This window comes from Emydura macquarii, unplaced genomic scaffold (genome assembly GCF_026122565.2).
Source record: "Emydura macquarii macquarii isolate MOO-44397 ecotype Brisbane River unplaced genomic scaffold, CSIRO-AGI_Emac_v2 contig_3128, whole genome shotgun sequence".
NCBI classification, from domain to species: Eukaryota; Metazoa; Chordata; order Testudines; family Chelidae; genus Emydura; species Emydura macquarii.
In genome coordinates, this window is record NW_027133265.1 from 4,648,683 (window position 1) to 4,666,312 (window position 17,630).

At 40.6% G+C, this 17,630-nt stretch overlaps 1 long non-coding RNA gene across 1 annotated transcript; it reads left to right on the forward strand.

Moving 5' to 3' along the window:
• Positions 1–1,922: 1,922 nt before the first annotated feature.
• LOC137141984 (uncharacterized) lies at positions 1,923–11,476 on the forward strand. Its single transcript, XR_010916807.1, has 3 exons — positions 1,923–2,046; positions 6,888–6,941; positions 11,057–11,476. It is a non-coding gene; the product is annotated as an uncharacterized lncRNA (long non-coding RNA).
• The last annotated feature ends 6,154 nt before the right edge of the window (positions 11,477–17,630 follow it).

Sequence of the window (17,630 nt, forward strand, 5' to 3'; positions counted from 1 at the left end):
AATTATCATGATTAAGTGAGGAGGCTAGCTGAACATGTTCCTTTTTTATTTTTGAATGCAACTTAACTATCAGCTCAAAACTGCTTTTTTTTAAAAAAGGAGGGAGGGGGACAAAAGCTATTAATTAACTACATTTTAGAATCAATCTATTCAAGTAAAGTGAGTAGTGATGAAAGCTGACTTTATGGGCACAGAATCATTGGTGTGGAAAGTGTGTCTCTGCTCTTGAACCAGTACTGTCTGACAGAAATTTTGAAGACATAGAATTGTTCTGTCCTTGAGATAGCAATTTATTTTTAAAGGTCAGATTTTTTTTATCAGAAAGAAATCCTGGCTTATTAATTAATCACCAATTTCATTTGTAAAGAGTTTAAACTATTCATCAGCAATTGCATTAAGCCCTATATACCATGAGTGGGTGACAGCGGGAAGGATAATTTTCCATACTTTGATGAGACTGCTGCTTGAGAATCCTAAATAACACTTTTAAACCCTATTTTTAATTTTAATAATATTCACATTGCCAATCTATTCTCTAGTTAAGGGCAAAACTTCCATTGCCTTAAAAGGGAGAAGGATCCAGACGCAAATTAGGATTTTCCAAAAAAAAAAAAATAAGAGTCTAAATTTAGGCTCCTCAATAGAGCTGGTTAGGAAATCTTGAACAAAATGTTTTTTCCATAGAAAATGCCAATTTGTCAAAACCGAAACTTTGCAGAAAAGGAATTTTTGAAATTGTCAAACATCCTGTTTGAACACTTTTTTCGAACAAAACGTTTCCAGTTTTTGCTTCAAAAGCTTTTGTTTCAAAATTTAAGTTAATTCATAGTAAAAACATTTTTTAAAATTATTGAAACAAAATGTTTTGATTGACCCAACAGATTTTTTTCAGTTTGTGGAAAATTTTGAGATTTTGTACTGTTTTTGGAGGACGGGGGGTGTGGGGGGGAGGGAATGTTTAAAATCTCAATTGTTTTTTCTGGGTTGGGAAAATCATTTTGAGACCTACTCCACTTCCAAATAAGCAGACAAAATTTCAAAAATTCTGAACACCCAGAAGTTCCCATGATTTGGTGGGGAATAGGAGAGAGTAGCCCAGGAATTGTAGGGACTGGTACTGTTAGAAGTCATTGTAGAGTTGAGTAAAGGGTGTGGGAAATGGTATGTATTGATTAGTCTCACATACAAGTCAACATACATACATATTTTACCATAAATAATATTATACACTTTACCTATTAAAATGCATATATTATTGTCAAGAAACAGGTTTATAAATATTTTACAAAACCACTCTGCTGTCAATTTAACTGATGTATCACCCTTAACAGTATTTCTTAAAAGAAAATATTTAGATATCGAAATCAAGATAATAAAAATAATATATTAAAAAATACACAGGTCAGTATTAATGCTGTTGTTTTGTGATACATTTCTTTATTCTTGAAAAGGCTGGTTTTTGGGGGTGTTCTCCCGATTTGGGAGCTTCTAAATCTATAGTTAGTACCTAAATTTATGTGGCCTATGTAACTATTAGGGGAATCTGTTTATTTGCAGCTTATTAATTCTGTTTGATATTCAGAGATTTTTTAAGTATATTTCTGTCAGACTGCAAACACCATTTTGAATTCAGGGCTTGCTGCCTTCTTTGTCCTTTTACCTCCATGTTGGATTGAAGTTTCAAGGGATGGTGGCACAGAGCTAACACCAGAGGGTTGTTAAACCTTGATGATCTTTTAAGTGTCCTTCAATTTGAATAAAGAGTTTGCTGCCACTCAGTCTGCCCAAGTTGGCTGGTAACTAAGGAATGGATCACCTGGTGAGAGGCTTTTGATTGCTTGATGAGGCAGAACAAAGGGTCACCTGAAAAAGGGGATGGGAGATAATAAAAGAAAGTATCTTTCAGCAGTTATGTTGAGAAGAGACCAGGAACAGAGGAAGGATAATGGCTGTCTCAGAGGCCAGATACTATGAATCTGCAGAGAAGTCATGTGCAGGAGTGGGAACCTGGAGAATTCTGCACCATGCACAAAAAACTCCAGACTGGTGAGTAAATAGAAATGGGATTGTTTATTATTTTTGTCTGCATTTGTTTATTTCTTGTGCTATCTAAGTGAAGAGTAATGATGTTTTAGAATGCTGTGCTAAGTCTGTCTATTTTCTTTCACTGGCACATGCCCCTGCAGAGTTAAACAGTAAACTCAGAGTATCCACAAGGTGGGGTTCTAGGAAAGTGTGTGCTTAATTTATGAGGAAGTCTTAGGGGGTCAATACTAGTCCTAGAGGCTAGACAATTGGATCCCAGGGACCCAGGCCAAAGATGGTGCTAGATATGATCTTCACCCTAAGACTGTGCTGAAAGACCCTAGCCAGGGACAGTGCTTGGACTCTGTTTGGGAGGATTAAAGTATACGGCACCCAGTGAGGTGGGTCTCAAACACAACAGCCAGCCTAATGAGTATCCAGCTGGGAGAGCTCTACTAGGGGTGCAGTATATGACAAACTGACTGTCAAAGGTGCCTGAATATATGTAGCTCCTATTGATTTCAGTGAGGTCTGTGAGCATTCGCTACATCTGAAAATTGGTCTACTTAAGCTTTGGGGATTTACTATGGATTTAGGGTTGACATTTAGCCATACGTCATCTTTTACAATTATTGGAATCCCCTGCACTGCTTTAAAATTCTCATCCAACAGGCCGTCTCTCTAACCACATTTTTAAAATTTAGGTCCCTAATGTGCTTGTTTGTTTTACTGCTGATATAAGTTTTATTATTTTTCTCAACAACTCATTCCTTGGTTTTTAAAGGGTTGAATTATGACGTAATAAGCATATTTTCACTACAACTCTAATTGTTTGTTTAACTGAAGTTTTTGGTTTGTGAGACTATTCGGAGAGCAGAGGCTGTTGGGCTGAGAGGTGAGACAAACTTAAAATGAGCCAATTATATGACAGCAGAAAGTTGGGCAGAAGTTGAGTGAACTGCTCACAAATGTTGTGTGAGGAGCTCATCTAAGAGATTTAGACAACCGTAGATTCTCTATTTCTGCAATTCACTTTGCAAAAGATTACCTCAAAGAAACTTTATGCCAATGGGATTATCTTCTGTGGAAATACCTTATTCATATGCAGCAGGATAGGATTTTGTTCTCTTGCCAGTTAGCACTAGGTGACGGTTCTCACCCAAAGGGGTCTCTAAGGAGGACTATTTTTGCCCCTACCCCATTCCATTACCACTCACTTTCCCCTTAAAAATACTAATTGCATTATTTCCACAAACCAAAAAATTTATTAACACAACATATACTAATACATTCGTTTAAAAGACCATGTTAAATAAGATGAATAGTATTTTGAGGGTAATACTAAATCAGGGCCTCCTTGGGGCCCTAAACAATTGTGTACTTTGCTTATGTCTGCTGCCACCACTGAGGTCATTACAGGAATAATAACGCAGATATTTTAGAATCCCCCTGGCATTGTAATAATCAGGTTGTGGTGAAGAGTAATAAATATAGGGCTATGCCACTGAGAAAGCAAGAGACTCTGTAGCCCAGTGGTTAGTGCACTCACCTGGGAGGTTGGAGCAGGAGGACTGTATCCTGGTCTCCCATCACTTTCATTATGTATCTACAGTGGAACATCTTCAGCAGGAGAGACTGAGGGACCCCTTTGTCAGAATATTCAATACCTCAGTAGTTAAGCACACGTTCCTGAGAGATGGGAGGTCCCAGTTCAAATCTTTTCTTGTTGTTTTCATGTACCACTTCTGTTGATATACTCTGTGAAATTAAAAATGTTTAATTACTCGCCTATTTAATCTCCATATAATGAATGTCTGTATTTTTATAACTGCTTTATGCAGTATATAATTTTTCTTTTACAAATAGAAGCATTTAAGTGTATTGAAAGGGTTTTTAGGGAAATAAAGTGGCAATAAAAGAGTTAAAATAGTTAGTTTTGCTTTAAAATGACATTAAAATAATTTTAAAAACTTTATAGGACTTTATTTTCCCCATAGTATGCAAGCCTTATTCCCATTGACATGAATGGGATTTGTGTTAGAGGTTAGATGGGAGCAGTTTGGAAAATATCATGAGGTTGGAGGTAGAAAAGACTGAAAGCCCAATTCTGCAAACCCTCCCTCACACACATGGTCATTAGACAAGTGACTACCTTTGATGCCAGTTGATGCTACTTGCCCCACCTTGCTGAAGTACTCACTTATTTTTCAATTTACTTTTTACTACCTTTAGAATTACTGGAATTTACCTTTTTTAAAACGCTGTCTCATGGAGTCTCTCTGGAGCCATATGGAGTTCAAAAAGTAAATGCTTTCCATTTACTTATGTGTCATGATAAATAAGTCACTTTAAAAATCAATAAAACAAAAGAATTTTGATAATTCTAATTTTGCTAATGCAAAAAATAAACTACTAAACATTTCATCAAATGCTAAACTTAATGAAAAATTGATAAAATCAAAGATTTCAGTCTATAGTTTTTTATATGTCAAGTCTCCTATATTTGCAGAGACTATTACTCTCTAGTATTCTAGACAGCTGATCACAAGACCAATACAGGGTAGGGTAGGCTGGGCTCTGAGATTACCATATCCCAAAGACATTTACAACTCTAACATAAAACATCACATCAAGGAAATTGTTATACTACCAGTGTCATTATACAGCAGGAATGGGCAAACAGATGTGGATACAAACATTTTATTTGTTGTGATTCTAAATGTAAATAGGGTGTGGATGAGCTGGGGGAAAAGACTTCAGGAGCAGACTGTTTGCATAGACATGCCTACTCTGCCTAGGTGCTCAGCAGATGACTTTACTGTGCCAAAGTGATCAATTTTTGTTGGTTTTGGGTTAGAAATCACTCTAGTATTTGATTGCAGCGGTAATGAAATGTTATCCTTATTGCACAAGCAACGGATAGCAGAACTGTGCTTAGTATGCCCTGATTGAGGAGGTCACCCTAAAGTGAACCTCACTTATTCTGCAGTGGGTAGGGATGCTGAGCCTTATAAAACAGAGTGAACTGGCCATTTGGTCCCCCACTACCTGCTGAAATCTGTGAGAGCTGAAGTTGCTAAGAGCTGGGATAAATGGTCTGGTACCACTGGCACCCCCTCAATTTGCATGAACCGAGAGGCGCATCCTGTTTGCTCTTTAGACTGAAGCTGGGAGATGAACTCTTTCTCAGCAGGTAACCTGCCTTTCTTTACAACCAAACAATCTGGAATCTTCCCCCCTTTGTCCCAGCCCACATGGCTGTTGTCAGACAAACTTTTGGGGACCGGGGCAGCTTCCCCCAAGGGCAAGCTACTGCCCTCAACAGACACAGATTTAGGAACACTTCCTCCCTGGGTATCAGTTGAATCCAGAACCACTTCTGGTATATCAACTGATAAATCCTGCACTAGCATAAGCTGAACAGTGCTTTCTGCCTCCTCCCCAGACAGTACTCTGGGGATTACTTCCTCCCCAGCAGATAAACTGCTACTTGTAACACTCAAACAATTTGAGGTTTCTTCCCCTTTGTCCCAGCCCACATGGCTGTTCCCAGACAAACTTTTGGGGATTGGGGTAACTTCCTCCCTGGGCAAGCCATTACCCCCAACAGAACGCAGGTTTAGGAACCTTTCCCTCCTGGGTCTCAGTTAAATCCAGAACCACTTCTGGTCCCACTGACAAATCCTCCATCAGCATAAGCTGCGAGGCACCTTCTGCCTGCTCCACAGATAGAACACTGGAGATTTTTCCTTTCCCAGCAGGTAAACTGCTATTCTGAACATACAAGCTACTATTCTCCACAATCCCAAGGCTAGAGACACTCTCTTCCTTGTCACAGCATACCTGGCTAGACACAGACAACTGCTTACATTCATGTACCCCCCCTTTCCCACATTTTCCCATTGCCTACTGGTAATGCAAGAGACTTACATTTATACTCCCTCTGAATTTCGCTCAGATTCAGAGCCATCTTAAGCACATCCACCTCAACCCTAGCTGGTAAATAATCCTCCTCCCGGATCAATCCCTTCTTAACCAAGGTAATTTCTGAGCCGGAGTCCCTCCATGCAGTGCACTCAATCCCACTGATCCTTGCAGTGTCTGTCTCCGGGCCCAAGGTGGCAGGATCCTCTTGTACCTGGCCAGTCTCTGTACTTAAAGAGACAGCGTTGGAATTAATTGCAGGCCGGGGGGTTGCTGGCCTTGGATTATTCCAGCCCCCATAGTTTGGACAATTGGGCCTTATATGGCCTGTCTGTCCACACTGGAAGCATGCGGCAGGTTTTCCTCGGGGGTGGGTGCTTTTGATCTCTGGGCTGGTATAAGACTTCCTGGCCAAGTTGGGGCTAGTCTTATTTCTGGACCCATCCTCCCTTCTAACCTGCAATGAACCCCCATGAATGCACTTCTGAACTCTGAGTCTTTGCTAACCAAGGACAGCCAACCGTGAATGGGGAGCAGCGGAGGGAGAGAAGGGAGTGATCTATTAAATGGACATTTTTCATCAGAACTGAGTCAAAGGACACTGCCCAATGCACTGTGGGGTTGGGCTTGCCAGTGGTCACATGCTTTTGAATGTGGTTCTGGTATTTTTCCCAAATTAATACTTGGTTCCCTTTCCCTTTTAATAGATATCCTCTTTTGTTATACACAGATTCAGTGTTTGGAGTGGGGAAGTATTGCCTCTTAATGGTGCCTGGGGTCATGGGAAGGTGTTAAATTTTCCAGATTACTGGGTGCAGGATTGAACTGGTTCTGTTTCTATTGTTAAGAGAAACCCTTAGATATTGAACATGGCCCTTGTTGCTGCCAACTCCACCTGGCAGAAGGGTTACATAAAGAATGTATTGCTTTGATTACAGACAGTGAGACGAAGAGGGGTCGTGCGCTTGCCATTCTTAAATTCACCAAGGACTGTAAGTACTGTTCTAGATCAACCCTGGAACTTGTTTTCAATTATAATTCATGTTTGTTTCATTTTAGTGAGTATTACATTCAGCACCTAACATCCAGCCACTCTTTTGGGCATCAGACAAACCTGAAAATTACCAGATTATTATAAGGTCTTTTGATACAGGCTCATCTCTAGTATTTGTGTGAATTAGGCTGGAGAAGTCCAATGTTCCTATAGATACATTTTCTCTATGAAAAGAGCAAGAAGCATTAGCTAGACGTTCTGTATACAGAATTGCTACAAATTGGGGAGGACAAATCCTCAGATATGCACCATGACCAAGGCAAGCCGGGGAGCTGAATGCTGCTTGAACCAGGCACTGGACTCCGAGTTTGGCTCTGTATGCAGAAGGCTGGACCATCCCCTCTTGCAATGAAACCCAGAGTAGTAAGTTCCAGGGAGAAATCCTCGGGGAGGGGGGAATCTCCTCACGGAGTTCCCCTCACATTATCTTACTGGGGAGACAGTTTGTCCTGTCAGAGAAAAGGCCACTCCCACACTTTGAGGATTTCCAGAAGGCTGCAGAGGCAGTCTGGGCTGCCAGCGCCACGCTCCTGGCTTCTTGATGGTGCAGCTCCATTGGGATGTCCCCTGGCCACAGATCCTTCCCAGCGACAGGCTCCACAGACTAGATAATACAGATCTAGGTGATATCCATTGGGGAATTTCCCCCGTCCCCACAGTTCTACCCTTCCCCCAGTATTGCCAAACCGCAGAACATCTGCCACACTGTTAGGAAGGGGCAGGGGCTGTTCCAAAGCTAGGCATCCCTCTGTGGGGGAGGGGGAAGAATTGAGTCTCATGGATCTAGGATCAAGCCACGCCAGGAAGAATACTAAAGAGTAAAATGGAAAACAAGTCTGAATTAAAGATGGCAATAGTCATTATAATGGCCATGTTCACTCTTTCAAATATTTTTAGAATTAGAATTCAAAATGTCTGTCATGCTGTATCTACTGTGCCTGGCAGGCATTTGAAAAGGGTATTGCTATGCTGTACCAATGTTTTACCTTGAAACTATTATGTTGTAAAATGATGGTGTTATAATGGCACTTGATGGGAAACTTCCATAAAAAGATGTAATCACTTTTTAATTTTCATTTCAATCACTGTCTGGCGTCACTAGGAAATTGCAGGATTTTGAAACCTCCTCGAGAAAGTTCAAAAAGGTCTATTTTTAATCTAATCAATTCTTATTTACATATTCAACCTTTCACTGAAAGTCATTGTTGCCTTTCTTTCAGGCCTACGAGAGACTTCATGTATGCATTGCAGCAGTGCAATGTTAATGTCTGTCTGTGTCTCTCTCAAACTCCTTTAGATATTAAAATAGATGTTGCTGCACCTTTGATTTTAATAAACCTTCAGATCAATGTGAATGAAGGGTAAGATTCTGTGCTGTGGCTTTAAGACACACATTGCAGAGCTCTCACAAGGGAGAAGGATGGGGCTTTAGGTCACCTTTGCACCTTTCTGATTCCAAACTGCTCCAGAGGATCCACTGGGATAACTTACAGTCTGAGTGGCTGGCTGAGTTACAGCAGCCTGTTCTCAGCTGCCCAGAACCTTCAAGGCTCTATGAACCTGTTTCCAATGTGCCCTTTCCACGCTCCAGCCCTGCTTCTGCCACACTCCCTATCTGGGGATTGTGAGAGGGGGTCCTCAGAAGATAGAAGCATAGAGTGAAAGAGAGAATTCTCCTTCAATCAAAACTGGAATGTTTAGTACCCCTTTTCATGACACACCTTTATCCAATATGCAGGGCTCAGAATCTCAGCTCAAGTGTTTGAAGTTACTAGTTTGAAGTGTTACTAGTTACCAGTTCTCTGATGCCAAGTCACCTATTTCTTAAGATAGTTCACAGCTAGCACATTCTTACATTAACTCAAGGATTTTTTTTTCACTAGTTTACCCCTGACACCTTGTTTTTATGTAAAGATGTACCTGTTTCTGGCTAATTTGTTCCCATTTTCCAGCAAAGATGGTTTCTTGAGGAAAACATGAGAATCTGAGATTTTTATTTTTTGTATGAAAAAGTAACTATCATAAAACAGAATTAGTCTTAATAAAAGGCAATTTTTATGTGTATTTTTGTGAAATTAAGACAGACTATTCTGCTCTAAGAGGAGTGAAAATGTATTGTTTAAATTCTTCTAAATTGCTGGGTGCTGCACACACAGCTTGCAAATCTCTTGTTGAAGTCAATGAAAATGTTTTCTCTTTAAGGAATACAGAAGAGATCATTACCATATATAACCTCAGTATTAGGAATAAGTGCATTTTTCTCGGTAAATTAACCATGTAACTGGGGATAATTAAACTCCACCTCCATCTTGCCAGAGCTCTTCTGACAGATCCTCCTCGAAACTGCTGATGTGCTGTAACAATATTGCAGTATACATTGAAGTATTGTTGTAAGATGAAGTACTTTGATTCATTACTGTATACGTGGGGGGCAGATAATGTCTCCCCCAATCAAGAAGAGGTTAAAGAATTCCTGTGGTCAGTCAGCCCCAACCTGCCACATCTGCATGGCTTGTCAGGCCTGGGGGTAGCCCTTGAAAGGAGCTAACTCAGACCAGTTGAGGAGGCACTCTGAAGCAAGCAGAGATTCAGTTTAAGTCCAGAAGGGACCATTAGATCATCTAGTCTGACAGGTCATTAATTTTCATTCAATTACCTTTATATTGAATCCAATAATTTATCTTCGTCAAAGTGTCTTATGCTTTAGTCAAACACATTTTCCAGAAAGGCATCCAATCTTGATTTGAAGACATCAAAAGATGGAAAATTTACCACTTACCTGGGTAGTTTGTTCTGATGTTTAATCACCTTCACTGAGTAAAACAAGTGTGCCTAATTTTTCATTTGAATTTGTCTGGCTTTAGTTTTCGGCCATTGGTTCTCATTATGCCTTTCTCTTCTAGATTAAATACAAGGTCTATTAGGACCTGGTATTTTCTCCCCATTAATGTATTTTATACACTATAATCAACTCGCCTCTCAGTCTTCTTTTTGATGAACTAATAATATTGAAATCTTTGAGTTTCTCACTATGAAACTCTAGCTTTCATTTTTGTGGTTCTTTTTTGCACTTTCTTCAGCTTTTCAACATCTTTTTAAAAAAAAAAAAAAAAAAGTCCACACCAATATCAATCTTACCAATGCCATGTACAGATATAAAATTGCCTTATTGTTCCTGCTTACAGCTCCCCTGTTTATAGATTGTAAGGATTGCATTAGCCCCTATTTCCCCAGCATTGCCCTGAGAGCTGATGTTCAATCCTTTTGAGAGTCACTGCTTTTCAGGATTTGGTCCCTTGTTCTGTAGGTATAACCTGCATTCCTTGTTCCTAAACATACCACTTTGACTGTATTAAAACACATTTTGTTTGAATGGGCCTAAACTTATCCAGATAGGCAGGGTAGTCCTATGGGGCAATCTGCAAGTTTTATCAGCAATGATTTTATATTTAATTTCGGTTCATTAATGAAAATGTTGGATAGTGTTGAGCCTACTAATTGCTGTGGACCCCATTAGAAATAGCCCCATTCAGCGATTTTCCTCATTGATAACTACAGCGTGATGTTAGTCAGTGTGTAATTAATTGTATATGTGCTTTATTGACATTGTATAATGCTAACTTATTCACCAGAATGTTGTGTGATACTAACTCAAACGCCTTACAAAAGTCCATATATATTATTCCTCTGCAGTTGCCTTTATCAGCCAAACTTGTAATCTCATGCAAGAATGTAATCAAGCTGACTGGATTTTGTTTGACTGGAATTACTTCTATTTCTACCCTTTAATTCATTATTAATGGAATTCTCTATCAACTTTTACTTTGTCCTACATTTATGTCAGGCTAAGCTGCCTGTCATTTTCCAGGCCATCCCATTTGCCCTTTTTGAATATTAGCACAACCTCATTCCAGTCTTCTGGAATTTTCCCAGTTTTCCAAGCTTTATTAAAAATACTAGGGCACCCGTGATCGCCTCAGCCAGCTTATTTAGGACTCTTGGGTGTAAGTTTTCCACACCTGCTAACTTGAAAATATTTTTCTCTGTCATAAGGTGCACCAGGTGAGCCATGAGAACTTGACCTCCACACAATACAAGAGGGAAGGAAAAAAACACAAAGTGGAGCCCAAGACTATGTAGTTATAGACATAAAAGGGCATAGATCTCCCAGAATGAGGCATTGGGTTACTTGCTGAGGAACAGCTTGAGAGTATGATCAGCCTGCATCTTCTGAGGAAAGAAGATCAGCTAGTTTAGTTGGCTGGTTGGTTGGTTGAAGTCCCTGGTATTAGCTCTTTAGCCTTTTGCCACACAGGAAGGTGGGATCTTAGGTTTCTTGTGGACCTTGAAAGACTGCTTCCACCACTTTGCGGGGGGTGGGGATCTGGCCCTTTGTGGGCCTGGAACTATTTTCCTTTTTGCTTGAACTGTTTTATATCCCCCTGGGAGGTGGTGAACTCACTGACAGATACAGCTGGAGGGCTATACTCCATCCCCAATAACCACACCACAAGAGTGTCATTGCCCAGGGAATGATATATGAAGTAAGCGAGGTGCTTGCTTCACCCCAAGGGGATGACCATGGGACATAGACAGTGACAGATTTTTGTGTTAAATAAACGATTCCTCTGCTTTCGCCCCAGTAAGAAAGTCAGTCCTTTCCCAGCTCTGAGTTTCTTCTCGCTCTCCTCCAATTCGCCTCACCCTGAAGCACTACGCTCCCTGTCATTTGACATGCCTTCCCAACCATCTGTCTACTGCCGTCTACTTACCAGTTCCTTCTCTCTCCAAGTCCTTGGTCATGTCCTCTCCTTAGTACATTTACACACAGGTCAAAAGCCAGCAGCTCCTGTGTTGTGGGCTGGAAGGCGAGGAGGAGGCTTTGCCCTCCTTCCAGTCTAGAGTCCAAACTTACCCCCCCATATCTGCCACTGGAAACCTTGCCAGGTCTGGCTCCCAGGGTTCTAAAGTAAAGGCAGTGGAGAAAATCGACTGAAGTAAATAAATTCACAGTTAAGATGGATGCATCCATCTTTAACTCATATTTTCTTTTTGGCATTTTAGAAACTATGCAAATACTAGATTATTTTTATGAGGACAAGGATAGACTTTTAATTGACACTGAACTTCCTTCCTTCTGCAGTTCAGTTTTAGCTAGATTTGTAATAAAAAGTATATTACCAATATTTAAAAGGGAACATAAACAAAAATGACAGCCGCTTTTAGAGTTGTTGATCTATGTTGCAACTATCCATTTAATCCACATGGTATGCATATTTAAAAATCACAGAAAAGCAATTATCATTTAAGCAGTAGCCAATAAACTGTTAAATACTTTGCCAATTTGTTTCTCTAAATTACAATAACAAATTCAAATAGACTGTGTCTCAGCCTCAGAAAAGTCTTACTTCCTGCTGCCAGGAATGCTGCTCCATAAATTTGAACATGAAAAATACTTGAAGATAAAAGTGAACATTTGCAGTTAGGGTTCCAGATAAATTATTTATACTTGTACACAAGCTACATGAAAAGAACATTAGGTTTGCAAAGTCAAGCCCTCCCAAGTTAGGGAATGTCAGAATTAAAATTGGCTGCCTACTACTTGGGGTCAATTTTTCACAAAACCGAAGTGTCAGGGAGGAGGGATGGCCTTATGATCACAGGACTGGAGGCCAGGAAATCTGGGTTCTAATGCTGGCTCCACTACAGAATTCCATTATGAGTTTGGTCAAATCACATACAACTCCATGGTATCTGTTTTCCATCTGTACAATGGGGATAATTATCTACTTCACAGGACAGTCTTGAAGGTTAATTAATCTGTTTGAATTACTAAGAAACCATGGTAATGAGCACCATAGAACTGCCTACAAATAAATAAGCATCTAACTCTCCAGGGTGAGAGGTAAACATTAGAAATAAGTTTCCAGAGTCTTCAAGTTAACCCCAATATATATAGTAACTTCAAGAACAATACATACAATTAAGCTTTAGAAAAAAAAATTATATTAAATGTGAACCTAAAATGAACTTTAAAGTAACCCACATCTGAGCTGTATAATGGAAATGCTGACAAGAGTTTAACTTTATCAATGTCAGGTGCCACTGCTATGGGACTCACACAATAAGTCTACTTTAACTTGTAATAAAGAAATATCTCTGTTACTGCAATGGACTGACTTTGCAGCAGAAGTATGCACTTGAGAGCTTTACACTTCCATTTGGGAGCTAGCTAGTGTCTGTGTAACTAGTGACTTCATTGTGCTATTGACAGTTGGAGAAATACCATAACTGTGAGAGGTATCTGTTGTCACATGCTGGAGGCAATTGTCCATATAGTCCATCTTAATTCGCTATCAACTCCACTTGGCATAGGAATATTTTAGCCCTTGGAGCTATTAGATATATTTATATTAACAAATTGTCAAGATGAAATTGGGAAAGGAAAGCTGGAAGAGATCATTTCTTTAACTTCACATCCATTAATCATTTTAAATTCAAGGCAAACTGGGCTCTCCTTGAAAGCAAAGATCTAGAACCCATCAACCAGTTTGTTTGTGTGTCCCCTTTTCATCAACCGATTGATCCCTAAGTGAGACTCGGAAGGCTGTAACTCTCTGGGCAGGAATCAGGAACCAAAAAGTTACTGTCAGGCATTCCAAGTGTATTAAACGAGAACCTCCACAGGAGTCAGTTTCATCTCTGACTTTAAGCCATGGATGAAGACTTCTGCTGATTGTATAATGGGCCCAAATTCCTAAGGCTTTATGCCACATCTGCCTTTCACTTTAGCCTTTTCAGTATGGAGCCAAATTAGAAGAAAAAAGCAAATGCTATACAACATTTTCCTCTTTCCTTAGGAAGAAGTACAGTAGGAGCTACTCCCAATGATTAGGATCACTGCTTAACTCCAGACTTGGCAGTTAAAAAGCTTGCACTCACTCTATCATATGGATCATTGTGTTTTAGCTGATCTTCCACCATGCCACAGCTGCTACTCCATGAATATCTTTTTCTGCTTGAGTATCACCCGACAATTCCCTGCCCTCAGTCTTGGACTCTTGAGAATGGAAAAATCCCTCATGGGAAAACATGTGGCGGTTGAATGTGACAAACTGCAATATTTTATGCCAATAAATAAAGAGGCACCAGGTGCAGTGTTAGAAGTTCAGAATCTCAATTGCTTAAACTCCTGAGCCAAATCACAGCTCATCTCTCTCTCCTAGCTGTGTATATCAGGGAAGAATAATGTTCAAAAAGACTAGTTTAGTGACTGGTACATATGCTGCCAGGTGAATCAATGTTGGACCATCATTCATCAGCTGAGAGAACCATTTAATGCATTGTTTTTCCCTTGGGCCCTTTCCATTGATGCTATCTCTATATGCCATTTTACCAGGTTACATGGCAGGTTATACAGCTAGTAGTCGTCCAGGTCTTCTCTCTGGGCTACAGACCAGAGAAGAGAAATTCCCTTCCTTGACGAGCACTGATCCCCCATTATATTGACAATGATGAGGGGATATAGTACAAAAATCATTTAGGTGACTTCCTTTTTACCATGGAGGTCATGGTTCATTTGGCCATCATAAATTCTGATGCTGCGTCCTTTTCTTACTAAGCATAGTAAGTGTTATATTACCAATCTGCAACTGCAAATCTGGTTCCTTTGGTGCAATGCTGCAATAAAGAGGAAAGCAACAAATGATTTTTGGAGTGAGTTAAAACTTCTCAAACTTATTTCAGGGTTTGGCCTATTAATACAGCTTGGTACATATAACTCTAACTTCTTTATATTACTTGTGCTATTGCTCAGAGTTAGGGAGTTCTACTATGTGAATTCTGTGAAGGCTAAGTTTAACCATCTTTTGGAATTCATAGTGTAAAAGGTTTGTGGGGAGAAATTTTGCAGGGGTTTGACTTGCACTCTGTTTTTCAGAGCTTTTCATTTAGTGATCCAGGATCATACCAAATGTGACTTCAGATTAATAATATATGCTCTAAAAAGACCATTCTGGGTGTGTCTACACAGCAAAGAAAAATCTGCAGCTGGCCTGTGCCAAACAACTGAGGCTCACAGGGCTCGGGATACTGGGCTGTGCAGACTTCAAGGCTCAGGCTGGAGCCCTAACTCTGTGTCCCTCCCACCTTGCAGGGTCCTAGAGATGGGAGTCCAGCCCAAGCCCTGATATCTCCACAGCAATCAAACAGCCCTTCAGCCTAAGCCCTGCGATCCTGGGTCAGCTGGCACAGGCCAGCTTTGGGTTTTTCTTTGCTCTGTAGACACATCACCAGAGCCAAAAGTTCCTGTTCTTTTAAATATGTCTCTGTAACAATGACTCCCAAGTCTATCTTTCCACTTCTGACCTGTTTCCTCTACTAATCCTGCATCTCAGCTTTTCTCTGACACCTTCCTGTAAATGTATTGCTAGTATCTTAAACTTTATATAGTGAAAATGGAACATTTCACTTTCCTGCCCAAGCCTTCTGCTGTTCCCATGTTATGTTACTGCTATTGCTACCAGCACCGCCATTCTCCCAGTCACTTGGAAACCTCCAACCTGGTTGTCGTCTTCAGCTCTACACAGTCACTAGACCCACATATCCAGACTCTGTGGAAACCCCAACACTTCTTCCTCTATATCATTTCCAAGATCCATCCTTTAGTTTCTGTCTACACAGGTAAAATCTCTCCCCCAGGCCCTTACCTTCTCCTGGCTTGGCAACTGCACCCTCTTTCTCACTGCACTTTCTAATGTCCACCTCCCTCCCTTCAGCTACATTCAAATGTGGCCAACAAGATAATTCTAACTCTAACCCTGTTCCATCCACCTCCCCTATAATCCCTCTACCAGCTGTACCTTTTCCATTACATTAGACACAATTCTTGTCTTTGCTTCTTAAGGACCTCAATGCTTTAGCACCACCCCTGTTATCCTGCCTCCTCTGTTCCACCATTGATGTCAGCCTCCACTGGGGTCTGATCTGACTGGAGTCTTTAGGCACTACATTAATACAAATAACAATAATGACTTGACATGCTTCAGGCAATTTTTCAGCCAGATAGCTTCCTCCATGATAGAGGAAATCAAAGGGAAGTATAATTCATTTTTGGGTCGGGGGGGGGAGGGGGGGCGTGGGATCACACTGAGGCCAGGGAGGGCACTCTTATCCATGACCCCAGACTTGCTCTCCCAATGCAAATATGCTCCTGCAGCTGAGGGTAAAGCAGCATCTGGCTCTTTGAAAGCCATTTGCCTTCTGTCCCTGAGTCCACGGCAGTCCCAGTGAAGCTGGAGCAGCTGATATGTACCAAGATGCTAGCTCAGGCAGCAGTTGGTCCAAATTTTTCTCCTCTCCCACAGCACTAAACTAAGAACATATGTGATGAAGTCTCATGGAGCCAAGAATTGATATCTTTCTGATGAGCAGGTACAAGAAAAGGGAGCTACAAAACAAGAGAGCAAAAAGTACATTTAAATTATAACAATCCATAACATGGAAAACATAAAGAAGAACCAAGGCAGATAAAGACAGGACAAAGAAAATGTAGAGAGATTGGAGCCACTGTTGTGAGACACAGAGATATCTCTCCCTAAATGTCAACTCATGGCAAGGGAAGCTATCTGTCTATACATTTGTACCATTTTCATTACCATAATATCTACACATACATATATGTGTTTGAATTAATCACATGTAACATTACTCAGAAAAATTTACTTTCAGAGTAACTGTGTCTGAACCCCACATCCATGGTCCACTCCAGGAGTGTCCAGTCAGGGCTCAGGACTCCTGTCATCACTTGTCTCAGAAGTGAGTGGGACATGGGTCCCTACCCAAGCTGGATGGATTTAAGACTGCAGAGCCCTCTGCCTTACATTGTGATATCCCCAGAAAGCTAGTCTGCCTAAAGATCAGTGTCTACGCATTGCTTTCTCTCTGAGGGCTATGAACAGTGTATTGCCAGCAGTTACAAGTTACCACACAACCCTTTTTAAGCAAGCACATTTATTCTTAAGGTAAAAGCATTACAGTGAAAACATAAAAACAATAAAAGTGCTTAGTGCGTACTAAAATCCTACCAGAAGTCACCTCCTACTCTAGCATAGGACTCTGGGAGGTGTCAGTCCTTCCACTCCTTCTGGAAGGGTTGGGGTCCCCCAAGGACCTGTGGTCATGTCAGGTTGTTGAATCCAAATGAAGGCCATGAGTTAATTCAAGCTCATCCTTTTATACCAAGTCTCTCGCAAAACCTGTTTGAACCAGTATAGGCAAGCATCCCCAAGAGCTAATACCTCTCTGGAGGTGTTTACAGTTTCAGCAACTAGCCTTAATTTCACCTCCCATTTTTCTTAGTTCCTCAAGGAGCTGTGCTAATTCTTCCCTCTAGAGATGCATATAATCTGGCCAACGATGATACATAAACAATTCATAAACTTAATATTATATGATACCCTAAAGATTATATATGCGGCTGCCATATCTGTCACAATCACCACAGCATGGGTTGATGTATCTAACCTATCTAATATCTAAATTCTAGACATGCACTGTATTGGGACCCTGAGCTTTTAAATCCTTCCTCAGTGCCTGCCATTTTCAGATGGGTACGAAAACCTCCACA